We start from the raw sequence: 15000 nt of genomic DNA, 5'->3' as shown, positions 1-15000 counted from the left end.
GTTGCCCTGCCTTGAGCGACCTCAGACAAAAACTAATCCAACTAAAGTATTATAAAGATCCATCTAACTTTAGATTTAATTTACTAATGTCGTCAGGACATGAGTCTACTCTGTGTAACTTGGCCATTTATATATTTAAGGCATTGAAGAGATTGCGAAGTGTTACGTCGTGAATGTTGTTGAACATCTGTGTCAGCTATTTTTGGTTGGTTTGTGTTGTGGATTCATAGTGTGTCCTGTTAAATCTTATTTGTCCTTCTTTAATGTAACCCCTTCAGTAAGGGGTTTTGGCCTTTATCTGAATAAAAAAAAAAAATCGTTATAGTTATCCCTCCACCTCTATAGACCTGCTTCTGCATCCTTTTGCATCGTGATTCTGCTCTCTCTCTCTCTCTCTCTCTCTCTCTCTCTCTCTCTCTCTCTCTCTCTCTCTCACACACACACACACACACACACACACACATCCCCTACTGTCTCCCGTGTCTGGAGTATATTTCAGATATAAATAACGTTTATTTGTGGCTGTGCATTATAACAAAACCATACATACGTACCATTATTTGAGGCAGAGTTATGATATTCGTTTCACTGTCATCTTCAGTCTCTTTATGGATAGCTCCTTGATGAAAAATACAGAGACTGCCTAGGAGCATGAGTGGATGTTTGGATGATAATAGATTGTTTCACTTTGTAATGTAATGCGTTTGTTTATGACAGGAAAGACTTGTTTTTGTTTTCGTTTTGAAAAACAAACAAACAAACAAACAAAAACAACAACAAACAAACACAACAACAACAGCACGTATTTCCTTTCTAATTCATGCCAATTAGTCGACCAACTGAAAAAAAGAGGTACGCTGAAACGTTGCCAAATAAAATGTTCAGTGATGATGACAGTTCTCTTGTTATCTTCAGGCTATCAAAACGTGTACAAAGTTTTACTTAGCATTACATCACAGATATATGCCCATGTAAGTTCTGAATTTGAATCTGTGCATGTTGATGTGCAGGACGTGAGTGAGTGCGGGTGCTCAAAGTGAACATATATGCTGGATTAGGCGACACTGCTTTGAACACAAGTACTGGTTTGAAAAAAAAAAACAAAAAAAAAAACAACAAAAAAACCCAAATATACATTACTCTTTAGCTCTCCTCAACCCTTTTCTCTTCCTTATCCACCTCCTCCTCCTTCATCTGATTGTGTTATATCTGTTGACAGACATCTGGCGTTTACACACTTATACCTGTGCCAAGGTATACCTTTCTTGCTCTTGCTCTTCTTTGTCATCATCTTTATCTTCGTTCTACATCCTCCTCCTCTCTCCTCCTCCTCCTCCATCTTCTCCTCCTCCATCTTTTTCTCCTCCTCCTCCTACTACACTACTACTACTACTACTTCTTCTTCTTCTTGTTTTCAATCTCGTTCTCCGTTTCACAATCACTATGTAACAGCCGGTTTGGGTTTTGTTTTTTGGGGTTTTTTTTTTGTTTTTTTTTAAACCTATCCTCCGATCTCAACGTGGCGGATCTACAGTTAACCTATAATTACTTCCGACGAACACATCTCCTGCTCGGCATGCAAAGTGGCCAATTTGTCCTCATCTGAATAATGCGATAGACTCTGTGGCGCCCCCTACTGCTACCCGCTGCGACCTTCAAGTTCTCTCCCTGCCCCTCAAGGCCAGCCTACTGGCTCCACTACTGACGTTGATGACAGCAGAACCTGGGATTCGCAACACAGTTAGTTCCCTTCATGTCTTTTGTTTTTGTTTTGTTTTTTTGTCGGAATTTGTTCTACTGAACATCACTGATGGGGGTGAGGAGGTGTGTGTGTGTGTGTGTGTGTGTGTGTGTGTGTGTGTGTGTGTGTGTGTGTGTGTGTGTGTGTGACAGAGAGGAGGTGTGTGTGAGGAGGTGTGTGTGAGGAGGTGTGTGTGTGTGTGTGTGTGTGTGTGTGGTGTGTGGTGGAGGGGTGTGGGATGGAGCGGTACTTTACATGAGTCCAGAAGATAATGGATAGTCGGGATATAATGTTAAAAACACAAGAAAACAACACCAACCAAACAAACACTCACACAGGCGCAGTACTTGTACTGACAATGCTAGAGAACCCTGTTCGGTCTGAGACATGCAATGTCTGAAACCGGTGGCAATTCATGTGTTTCAGATATACTGTTACTGAGCAGGCTCTGTGGAACACTTAAATTGATAAGCATCACCATGTCTTCAACGCCACTGCATTCGGAACCGGCGAAATGTCCTGGCATGTCTATGCTTTAAAAGGAAACATGTTACGCAAAAATTGGCACGTTTTACGGAGTTCACCCTATCTGTACACCTGGTACCTAATGAACACACTCTTCTAGAGCTGAACAGACCTCTTTAGCTCCCACCCACCATTCCTGCACAAAACACACACACACACACACACACACACACCACACACACACACACACACACACACACACACCTACACACACCCACACACACACACACACACACACGCGCGCGCGCGCGCGCGCACGCACACGCACACGCACACACACAGAGCTACAACCAAGTAAAACTATCTTATGCGAAAAAAAAAACCAACAAAAAACGACTATCCCATTTTTGATAGTAAGATCGTGCATGATTCAATTGCCTACTTCACTATTACCTATTTGCATATAACAATATGCATCTTCAGCATCAAATCTGGTATTGCTATGATTCATGTGCCTATGTCTTTTGTGCATGTTTCTGTAATGAATTCAGCAACTGAGTTTAATATGAATTTATCATCATCAGACGAAGCAGAAGCGTCGGGTCTTGTAGCTGCATCTGATTTTCTTAAATGCAAATTTCCCTGTCACATTATCATAATATGACAAACAATGAAGAGATGGGCTTTTCTTCATCATCAACAGTGCATGGGTACAAAAGAGTGTCGATTATTTTGGTGTTCCACGTTGAAACCTTCTTTTATCGGCACTAAAAACAAAATGTCCTCAGCGAAAACTTGCAAAATCTAATCTCTGCCATTGATCTACAATAACCGTCTGAAATAGGTGTTTTTTTTTTCTTCTTTTGAGTGAGCAAAACCAAACGTGTTTATTTTTCTTTGCTTTCCATATCTTAAGTGTCAAATGTTTTCTTAAAGAACAACACATTCTATATTTCAATTCTGAAATAATAAACTACAGTTCGTTTCGCACTTCTGACACATCCACAAAATTTGAAATCCATGTTCAGATAAAATCTTCTGTTTTTGTTATTTTATTTATTTGTTTTGTTTACTTATTAAGCACATTGTTCTCTCTCTTATTTTCAATTCTTTTCTCATCTTATTATCATTTTCAACTTCAAATTCTAGTCCTAACAGCATCATGTCGTGAGCCTTTCTTAAAGAAAATTAATTCATAAAAGATTTTTGAAACTTCAATAATTTCAAAATATTCAATGCATTTCACACACAAAATTGTGTTCAAAGGATAGGTTCTCAGCCCTTTTCCCCATATGACACTGCGTTGTACGAAAAAATCGGCTAATTAGAAAAACAACAACATGTTTTTAAATGTAGACCTATATATATGCAGTTTCTCTATTTGTAAATTTACTTCCAGTCTCCAAACGTAGATGCCTATGTTAGAGTGGGTTCAATATGTATGTCAGATTTTTTTTCAAGGTAAAACAACATAAAACCAAGTTATACTTTGCTTCTAAAAACCAGTTCAAGATTTCAATACCACCATTTTTCTTCGTTTACTGCGCTTTTTTTTCCGCACTTAACGATTCAGACAGACAGACAGATAAAGAGAGACAGACAAACAAAAGAGAGAGAGGGGGGAAGACAGACAGGCAGAGAGACACAGACCGAAGAAAGACAGCCAGAGTAAGAGAGGAGGGAGAGAGACAGAGACACAGAGAGAGACAGAGAGAGAGGTTGACAGACAGACAGCCATAGCCACAGACAGATAGACACATGGACAAGGAGAGAGCTACATAAAGAATCAAAGACAGTGACAGAGGAGCTCAGTGAACCATGAACTCCAATCTCGCTATTAACGGGATGCACACCAGCTTTGAAGACCTTCAACGTGGAAATAAACAGTACAAAAACCCCCGCTTAACTCATCCATCTTCATTCAAATCTCCCTGGATCTCGACACCATACCCGAATGATGCTCCTCCGCTCTATTCTCGTGGACACCAAACTTGTATAAACTAAGTCAGGTCGCGGACCCACTTCCAACAGTGAGAGACTAGGAACTGATGTCGCGCATACACACCTTTCTGTGCAGAATGTGGAGTGATGGCCTAGAGGTAACGCGTCCGCCTCGGAAGCGAGAGAATCTGAGCGCACTGGTTCGAATCCCAGCACAGTCGCCAGTATTTTCTCTCTCTCTCTCCCCCCCCCCCCCCCCCCCCCCCCCCGCTTCACTAGACCTTGAGAGTGGTGGTCTAGGCGCTTAGGCATTCGGACGAGACGATAAACCGAGGTCCCGTGTGCAGCATGCATTTAGCGCACGTAAAAAAAACAAACAACAATACGGCAACAAAAGGGTTGTCCCTGGCAAAATTTTGTAGAAAAATCCACTTCAATAGGGAAAAAACAAAAACAAAACAAAACAAAACAAAAAACCTACAGGCAGGAGAAAAAAAAAATAATAAAGAAGGGTGGAGCTCTCAGTGTAGCAACGCGCTCTCCCTGGGAAGAGCAGCCCGAATTTCACACAGAGAAATCTGTTGTGACAAAAAAGAATACAATACAATACAAAGTTAAACACAAACTGGTTGATAGATTACTACTTGCTTGCTTGCTCGCTTGCGACGCACAGATAAACATGCACACCGATACACTGAGATGCATTTGCGTGCGCACATATGCGAGTGAGTGCATGTGTGCGGCGTGCACACACGTGCGTGCATTCATACGAGTGTGCGTTCGTGTGTGTAATCACGCGTACAACGTGTTGAAACTGCCGATAGGCCCTGATAACGGCTCTCTGCTTACCGATCATCCCAACATAATCCTTTGCCACGATAAATACCTGGGTCTACCCGAATTTCGAAACTACACTGAATCCTGTTGGAAACGTTTAGGCTAATCATCGGAGCATTGCAGTTGCTTCCTCGTTAGAATGCTGCAATATGGACCAGCGCAAATCACTTCAATTACAGTACACTTTTCGAATGTTTCGAATGAAAAAGAGATGAAATTTGTGGTACTTTCTTTCGATATTGACTGGATAATGTTTCCTTTCATATTCCTTCGACGTTCAGTGTGTTTTCCATTGATGTGGCTGCTGTTGTCTCTGTATCTGTGTCTGTCTGTTTGTCTGTCTGTCTGTCTCTCTTTTCTCTGTCTTTCTGTGCATCCTTCATGCCCTAAGTCTCCGTCTCACTCACAGACACACACAGACAAAGAAACACACACACACACACACACACACACACACACACACACACACACACACACACACACACACATGCGGACACATGCGGATACATGGACACACGCACACACGGACACACGCACACAAATACACAAACACACACACACACACACACAAACACAACAACCGTACACACACACACACACACGCACGCACACGCACACACACACACACACACACATTTTCCCAATAACAGCTCTCATTCTCCCTCCCTGCCTACTCGCTCTGTGTGTCTGTCTACCCACACAAGGACATTCACATGTACATACGAACAGGCTGCAATACACACATATAGACAGGTAAGTAGAAAGGTGGATATAGCTATATGGACAGATAGATAACATACACCTACACATACATCAATACACAGGTGGATGGGTAGTTAGATAGATGGATATAATTATAGCTAGCTAGATAGCTGGATAGATAGATAAACAGATAGATAGATAGATAGTTGACAGAAAGAGAGCGGGAGCGAGAGAGCGAGAGAACGAGAGAGAGTGGGAGAAAGAGAGTGGGGAAAAAAAGAGACACAAAGTCAAATAAACAGGCAGACAGACAGAGAAAAAGAGAGAAAAAGAGAAAGAGACAGAGAAAAAGAGAGAGAGGAGAGAGAGGAAAAGGAGAGGGAGAGAAAGAGAAAGGGAGAGAGGGGGAGAGAGAGGGAGAGAGAGAGGGGGGCGAGAGAGAGAGAGAGAGACAGAGAGAGCAAGCGGGAGAAAGAGAGAGAGAGAGCGGGAGAAGAGAGAGAGATAGCGGGAGAAAGAGACAAAGAGAGAGACGGACAGACAGAGAGAGAAAGAGAGAGAGACAGAGAGAGATGTAAGGTGGACAGCAAAAAGAACAGATGGACTGATGATTAGAGTTCGTTTTCACACAGCTCACGATCTCGCCAACAAAGGACAGCGTGTGGGAATATGAACGTGTATCATATTACCTGTATTGTACACACAAAGAAAACGTGACTGTCATAATGAATTTAAAAAAAAAAAAAAAAAACCCTACTAAAGAAAAAAGCAAAGAAGGTGTAAAAGCGAAACGCAAAACGTAAGGCGATATCACACAATCTGAAAACAGATGAAGAAACAAAAGAAAGAAATAATAAAAAGAAACACACACACACACACACACACACACACACACACACACACACACACACACACACACACATATATATATATATATATATATAAAAGCAGGGGTGGGTAAAGACCGAGACAATGCATAAAAAGCCCCCCGATATGCTGAATAAATAAAATCAAACTCCCGTAGAAATCCAGACAGATATAATTATCACGCTGGCCTTCCAGATCTTGCACCCGATTCGTAAAACCAGTTCACAACTAGATCCACACGGTCCAACACTTGGGGGGGGAGGGGGGGGAGCAGAACAGAAGAAAAAAGATAGGTATCGGTCATGATTATACAAACAACATCCAACACTATCAGCACGCTTGTGGTAACATCAGTCAGCACATAAAAACAACATCAAAAAACAAACACACGCACACACACACACACACACACACACACACACACACACACACACACACACACACACACACACACACACACACACACACACACAACGTGTACCAATAAAAAAAAAAAATCAACAACAAAAAATAACCATTCGAAACTAACGGCAAATCAAAGAGATGGAGATAATTTTTTTTTAAAGACAAATAAATAAAATGACCACACACATATACATGCACAATAATACTTTTTCAGTTAAAAAAAAAAAAAAGACAGGGAAAAAAAAACAGAAGGAAAAAAAAACAAAACAAAAAAACCCCTTGAGAACGATGTGAAAAAAACATCGAGAGAGAGGAGAAAAAGAACCCCCCCCCAAAAAAAACAAACAACCAAAACAACTACCACAGTCAAACCAAACCAGTTCCAAACCAGTCTCTCACACCTTGGAGGCAAAGCCACAGCACACATCACCACCACACTACAACCACACCAACAACAACGACGTCGGCGGCGACAATCCGAAACGAAGCGTAGTGTGTAAAACTCGCCGTCACAACCCGCTGAACTCTCACGCGGCTTTTCGCCACAGCAGGCGCGCCGCTTTTCTCGCGCTCTCTGTCTCTCTGTGTTTCTGTGGGTGTGAGTGCGTGGTGTTATTAGTAGTAGTATCTGTGTGTCGTGTCGTGCGGGGTGGGCGTGAGAGAGAGAGAGAGAGAGAGAGAGAGAGAGAGTGTGTGTGTGTGTGTGTATAAGAGAGGCTTGACGACGGGATGCAACTCCTTTTCTCCGTCAACGCCGACGCTTCCCGTTGATCGTAACGTCTCTCCTCTCTCCTCGTTCTGTCACTCGCTGTATTACACATCCCACCTACCCACTCCCACACCCACACACATAGAGACAGACAGATAAACATACAGACAGACACACAGAGACAGAGAGGGGAGAGTAGAGAAACAGAGAGAGAGATAGAAACAGAGAGAGGGTGCAGAGAGAGAGAGGGGGGGGGGGCAGAGAAGGGGGGGGGAGACAGAGAGGGAGGTAGATAAGGGGGCAGGGAGAGAGAGAGAGAGAGAGAGAGAGAGAGAGAGAGACAGACAGACAGACAGACAGACAGACAGACAGAGACTGAAAGAGAGAAAGATGCACAGAGAGAGAAAGAGGGAGCGAGAATTTGAAAAAGAGAGACAGAGGGAGGACAGACAGAGAGGGAGAGAGAGAGAGAGAGAGAGAGAGAGAGAGAGAGAGATAGAGAGAGAGAGACAGACAGACACACAGAGAGACAGACAGGAGGCATGACAGGAGCAGTGTTAGCTTTGGGGTGGAAGGGGTGGGGGTGGGGGTTGAGGTGGGAAGGTGGGAAGGAGGGAGAGGGGCTGAAGCTTTGATACCATGCAGGTTGTGGGTTTTTTTTTTTCTAGCTTAACTGTTGGTGCTCGCTGGATGTAGGTAGGTAGGAAGGTAGGTTTGCTGGATGTTTGTATGTATGTACTGTAGGTAGGTAGGTAGGTAGGCAAGTAGGTATGTAGTTAGGTTGTCATATATGTAGGTAGGTAGGTTGGTTGCACTTGAGTGTGTGCTTGTGCGTGTACGTCCGGGCAGTGTGTGTGTGTGTGTGTGTGTGTGAGAGAGAGAGAGAGAGAGAGAGAGAGAGAGAGAGAGAGAGAGAAATCAAACACACACACACACACCTATATATACATATATATATATATATATAGAGAGAGAGAGAGAGAGAGAGAGAGAGACAGAGACAGACAGACAGATAGAGACAGAGAGAGACAGAGACAGAGACACAGAGAGAGACAGACACACACACAGAGACAGAGACAGATACAGAGACAGAATGGGAAAAAGACATACTGAGCGACGTAAGAAGGAAGGAAAAACAGAGAGATACACACGACACGGCCTCAACGACACACCGATCTTTTTGTTTATTGCCCACACCAACTGCAGAGTCCATCTCCTTCAGGATAACAACGGATTAACACGGAATCATCCTGCCACATTCATTCAGCTCAATTGTTCCACAATCCACCCCCCTCCAAAACTGCTGCTGCTCTAAATTAAAAAGGAAAAAAGAGACAAACAAACTCGTGACGGAAGAAGCAACAACAACCACCTCAAAACATTAAAAATAAAAAAAATAAAATAAAATAAAAAACACGTCCAACTGAAGATCTCTGAACATGATACCCACAAGCTGAAAAAGGGGGCATGAGGAAAAATCAGAAGTTAAATCTTCATGGAAGAAAGAGACATATTATTGCTTAAGATTTAACGAAGACTTCAAAAGCACAGGCTTTCCAACTCTCACAGCCGCGTCTGTAAAAATAATAATAATAATAATAATAATAATAATAATAATAATAACAATATATTATTGTAATAATAATAATAATAATAATAATATTATTATTATTATTATTATTATTATTACAATAATAATAATAATATATTATTATTATTATTATTATCATCGTCATTATTATTATTATTATTATCATCGTCATTATTATTATTATTATTATTATTATTATTATTATTATTATTATCGCTAAGTTCCAGTTTCAGCTTCAAGGAAGCGCCAACACGTGTGGACTGTTTCAAACGCCACGCAGCATTTGTTGCTAGATCAAAAGAAATAAAACTGAGATGGGTGGGCAGTAGGGGTGGGATGGGGGTGGAGGAGGTACTGAAATGAAGGACCCACGCACAGATGCCCCCCCCCCCCCCCCAAAAAAAAAACAAAAAAAAAAAAAACGCTGATCAAGCCTTGAGAACTTCATAATGTTCCCCCATGCCTACGCTAATTCCACAGGCTTCATGAAAATATCAAGGAAGACGAATCTTATCGCTACTTAATAAAACTTTGCCCTGGCTTGCTATAAGATCGCTTTTCGGTTGTTTGTTGTTTTTTATCTAAATACCACCACCCACCCGGCCTACTAGAGACCTCCCGTTTTCGTTTTCTCAGAAACTGCCAGTGATGTAAAATAAAAAAATAAAAAAGCGGGCTAGGTGCAGTGCAGAGTGAAAAGCAGTCAGGCACGGCTAGAGTTCAAGAAGTGAAAACAGCCAGCCAGTCTACACCCCCCACCCCCCAGCACCCATCCCCCTTCCCCTTGAGGAGGGAGGACAGGCAAGTCAGACAGCCAGACAGCCATAGGAGACCTCTCACTGCAACAGCTCCCTCGTTGCAGAGGGAGAATTGAGGACCGAGGGAAGAGAGAGAGAAGAGAGAGAGAGAGGTGACGAACTGACGAAACAGTCCAATCCCTGAGCCGCCTTTAAAAGAAGATAGAGAATTAAGAGGATTAAGATGGTGGTGGTAGTGGGAGTGGAGGAGGGAGGGAGAAGGTGTTTCGGGGTTTTTTTGTTTTGTTTTTGTTTTTGGGGTTCAATTTTTTTTCTTCTAAAATCGTTATTCACGTTCCCTATATCACGCCCACCTCTAGCAACACGTGAAGAGGTTTGTTCAGCCAACAAGCTACATTAAGGAAGAACCAAAAAACGTCTTGTGTGTGTGTGCGTGTGTGTGTGTGTGTGTGTGTGTGTGTGTGTGTGTGTGTGTGTGTGTGTGTGTGTGTGTGTGTGTGTGTGTGGTGGTGTGTGGTGTGTGTGTGTGTATGGTGTGTGTGTGTGTGTGTGTGTGTGTGTGTGTGTGTGTGCCAGTGTGCGTGTGTGTGTGTGAGTGTGTGTGTGTGTGTGTGTGTGTGTTCTTTTGACAGGCCTGGCGAGGAGCGAACAGAGAGTCAGTTGCTTAATACCGTGCGATGGTTCAGCTGTTCTTCCAGTTTCACTTGTGGCGTCAACGCGTGCGGACCGCAGATCCATACATGCCACACACCACACCTTATTTGGAAAACAACAACAACAAAGGGGGGTGGGGGTGGGGGGTGGGGTTGGTGGGAGGAGGAATGGGAAACAGATGCCTGATCTAATGTTAGACACAACTTACGCCCTGTCAGATCTTGAGCGTCAACTTCATTATGAAGCAGCGCTGTATCGGCCTGGCACATCAAGCACGACTATCACACGGTCTTACACACACACACACACACACACACACACACACACACACACACACACACACACACACACACACACACACACACACTCACACACACTGGTACACACACACACACACACACACACACACACATTGGCACACCCACACACACACACACTGGCACACACACTGACACGCGCACACACACACACACACTCACACACACACACACACACACACACACACACACACACACACACACACACACACATACAGAGAGAGCAAGAGAGAGTTAGAGAGAGAAAGAGCACACACATACAGAGAGAGAGACACACAGACAGAGACAGACAGAAACACAGAGAGAGAGAGAGAGAGAAGAAACAAAAAAAAACCCAACAAATAGCTCGAGCCTCTCTCAATGATTCATTTAATACCCCAATGTTTGTTGTCCTGAACAGTTTAAACACACACACACACACACACACACACACACACACACACACACACAGAGAGAGAGAGAGAGAGAGAGAGAGAGATCTGGATCGGTTTGGGAGAACACCACTCGCATAAACCATCACACCTCAACCGTCAACCCCCTAACCTTCACCCCAGAACATCCTCACCACCACACCTTTCTAGCACCTTCCGCCTCGCGCATATGCCCCACCCCCATCCCTCAGTCCACCCCCCTGAACTGTACCTTCGCCCACTACCACACGTTTAGAAGTCTTCTCCTCCTTCTCCTCCCCCTCAACTGACTTCTTTCTTCTTCAGTCTATCTTTGAGTGCTGTTGTTTTCCCCGTCTGAATCAGAAAGAACGCTAACTTTGATAGCTACCGGGGTGATGCGGTATTAATGACGTCCCTTTAAACTGATGTGTTTCGTTATCGTCACAAGTAAAATAAAGAAAGAAAAATAAATCTACAATTCCCAAACTGACAAAAAACAGAAAGAATATTGGGAAAGAAACCCTGCGTAGTTTTTTCTCGGCTACGGGGGCTTTGTTCCGCCGTATAAATATTTATTCAAGTTATTTGTTGTTGTTGTTGTTTCATTGAAAACCGGCTCTATATAATGTAACTGGCATTCGTGTGATTGATATTTATTGGTGTGCTGAAAGCCGATTCGAAATTCTCTATTGCTTTCTTCCTCTTTTCAGTTGTTCGTTTATTCACATATTCATTTGTGTGTGCATGCATTTTATTCACACGCTATAGATCATGATATACGATGAAAATGAAAGTGATAAGGATTTCTTGGCAAATTATCGAACCCTTCCCTTCTCAGCACCACAAACACACGCGTGCGCGTGCACACACACACACACACACACACAAAACTCATGTGCCGTGCTCTGAACTCAATCTCAGGACCATCAGATTGATATTTCAAGAGCAGAAACGTTTTCCATGATGATATGTTTCTTGTTTTTTTTTTATATATTAATGAACGAATTAAAAAGAAGAAGAAGTATGCACAGATACGAACTCTTTCTTGAAGCGAACATTTCGAAAGCCGGAGTTGTTGTTTTTTTGTTGTTTTTTGTTGTTGTTGTTTTTTTATGGGGGGTGCGGGGGGTGTTCTTTTCTCAAAAGAGATAAAGCTGTAGAATGACTGATCCCCGATACTTGCCCAAACAAGAGAAGCAACACAGGGAGCTGAATGCCTTGGCTTATTCATTCCGAAGAGATCATATGACCAAACGCAATGGCTTCTTCACACCATCCCAATGGCAATAGTTTCATTTTCAATAGGGCAACGGATCGTCCTGTCGGACACACATGCTGTTTGTTTAGCATCATCAGTTTTTATTATCTATTTATATTACAACAATTATTGCCAAAAGCAAACTAACGCAATGCTCTCTGTAACAGGCCATCAATACGTTCACTGCTGCCAGAGCAGCAACAGCAGCAGGAGCAGCAACAGCAGGAGGGGTAATGATAGCAAAACAATGACAGAGCCCAAAAAAGTGCGCGCATAAACACAGCACACACACACACACACACACACACACACACACACACACACACACACACAGGTCATTTCCCATATACAGCTCTAACTCTCTTCCCTCCCTGCCCACTCGCTCTGTGTGTCTCTTTCCCACACAAGCACACACACACACACGTGCATACGAACAGGATGCAATACACATACAGGTAGGTAGATGGATTGATAGACAGTAGGGGGGATCGCCATTGTGAACACACACACACACACACACACACACACTATCCCCCGTCTCTCGCGCCATCCCCAAGTAATTAAAACGGAACTGAATAACCATAAACCATGTGACTAAAGACATTGTCATCAAACACATGTGACGTGCAATGTGTGGCTTATCAGAACATACACGTTCATACGATGTGTGTGTGTGTGACTCTGTATGCGCGTGTACGAGCACGCACACACGTGTGTTTGTGTGTGTGCGTGTTTGTTGTTTGTGTGTGTGTGTCTGTGTGTGTCTGTGAGAGAGAGAGAGAGAGAGAGAGAGAGAGAGAGAGTGTGTGTGTGTGTGTGTGTGTGTGTGTGTGTGTGTGTGTGTGTGTGTGTGTGTGTGCTGTCATGTCATCTTCTGATGTCTGTAATGTTGGGACACTGAGACCTGACGCAAGTTGCATCGCTCAAAGTGTTAGATAACGATAATGATAGCAAAGCAATAACGAACAAAGCACGCGCTTAAAACACACACACACACACACACACACACACACACACACACACACACACACACACACACACACACACACACACACACACACACACACACACACTTCAGCTGAAATGACATGCATCATCTTTTTTCTTCCTGCCCCCCGCCCCCGCCCCCCACCCCCAAGTGAAACAATGCAATGAAGCAGACAGTGCTGAAATCATGAACTTGAAACAGTGAATCAATTTCCACGTCATGCACTGAATCTGCATTGTATGGGTTTAATTAACAGTGATTGGCAGCACACGCTCAACACCCTCGTACTTTCGGACAAAAGAGAGCGTCGCGAATCAAAATCTGTTGTTTTTTCACTAGACTTGGAAACAGGACTTCTCTGTCTCTGACTCTCTCTCTCCAGCCCCCCGCAACTCCCCCCTCTACACACACACACACACGCGCGCTTTTACAAATGACCACAGACACAACCATACACACGTAGCATACGTACACCAACAAACAGCCCACACAATTCCAGCCTTAAAAAAAGTATTGAACGTAATAAAGAAAACAGTGAAGAATCATCTCAATCTAAAAGATTAAAAGTAGCGCAAGTCTTGAGTACTGTAATGCTTGTTTTGTATAGGCTTCCACTGTCAGTGTATTTGTGTTGTGTGATGGAACAAGTGTATGTCAATGGGGTGGGCGTGATGTAGTCGTGCTCAAGCATAAGTGTGTGTGTGTGAGTGTGTGTGTGTGTGTGTGTGTGTGTGTGTGTGTGTGTGTGTGTGAGAGAGAGAGAGAGAGAGAGAGAGAGAGAGAGAGAGAGAGAGAGAGAGAGAGAGAGAGAGAGAGAGAGATCAATGCAATGTTTTGGAAAAAAAAGTGCACGAAAAAAAAAAAAAAAAACCCCTCTGTGATTCTGGGAGCATCAACGCTTTTCAATGTGTTGTTTCATGCGTACTGGAATCACACAGGTAAAAAAAAAAAAGCTATAAAATGAACACGACAGAGACACGTTTAGCACACACACACACACACTCACAGCATGACACACTGACCGACCAACTGACCATCTTGTCCTGTCAAACTGTACACCACGTGCGTGGAAGGGGGGGGGGGGGGGATGGTGCCGGGGGTGGGGGGAGGAGCAGGGGAGAGGGAATAGTAGTGGTGGTTGTGGTGAGGGTAAAGGAGGCGGTTTGGGGGGTGGGGGGGGGGGTCAACTGCTACTGCTGCTGCTAGCTGCTAGCTGCCAATCCAACTACCCCCCAAACCCTCCACTCCTAATGGAATTGAATTAGTCTGCCGTCTGTCTGTCTATCTGTCTCCGAGAGCTCAGAGAGAGAGAGAGAGAGAGAGAGAGAGTGTGTGTGTGTGTGTGGTAAGGTGGTTGAAATGTTACGCAATTATG

The 15000-nt window shown here is 43.5% G+C and overlaps 1 protein-coding gene across 1 annotated transcript in view; it reads right to left on the bottom strand.

Annotated features, from left to right (window-relative positions):
• LOC143299917 (atrial natriuretic peptide receptor 1-like) overlaps nt 1-7449 on the bottom strand; it is a 561408-nt gene extending 553959 nt beyond the window's left edge. Inside the window, exon 1 of the mRNA XM_076613452.1 lies at nt 7360-7449. The gene's annotated coding sequence lies outside the window, so the exon portion shown is untranslated. The remainder of the gene's footprint in view (nt 1-7359) is intronic.
• Nucleotides 7450-15000: the final 7551 nt, after the last annotated feature.

Source organism: Babylonia areolata, chromosome 25, assembly GCF_041734735.1.
Source record: "Babylonia areolata isolate BAREFJ2019XMU chromosome 25, ASM4173473v1, whole genome shotgun sequence".
Lineage (NCBI taxonomy): Eukaryota > Metazoa > Mollusca > Gastropoda > Neogastropoda > Buccinidae > Babylonia > Babylonia areolata.
Note: the sequence above shows the minus strand (reverse complement) of the source record. Positions and strands in the feature narration are given on the sequence as shown.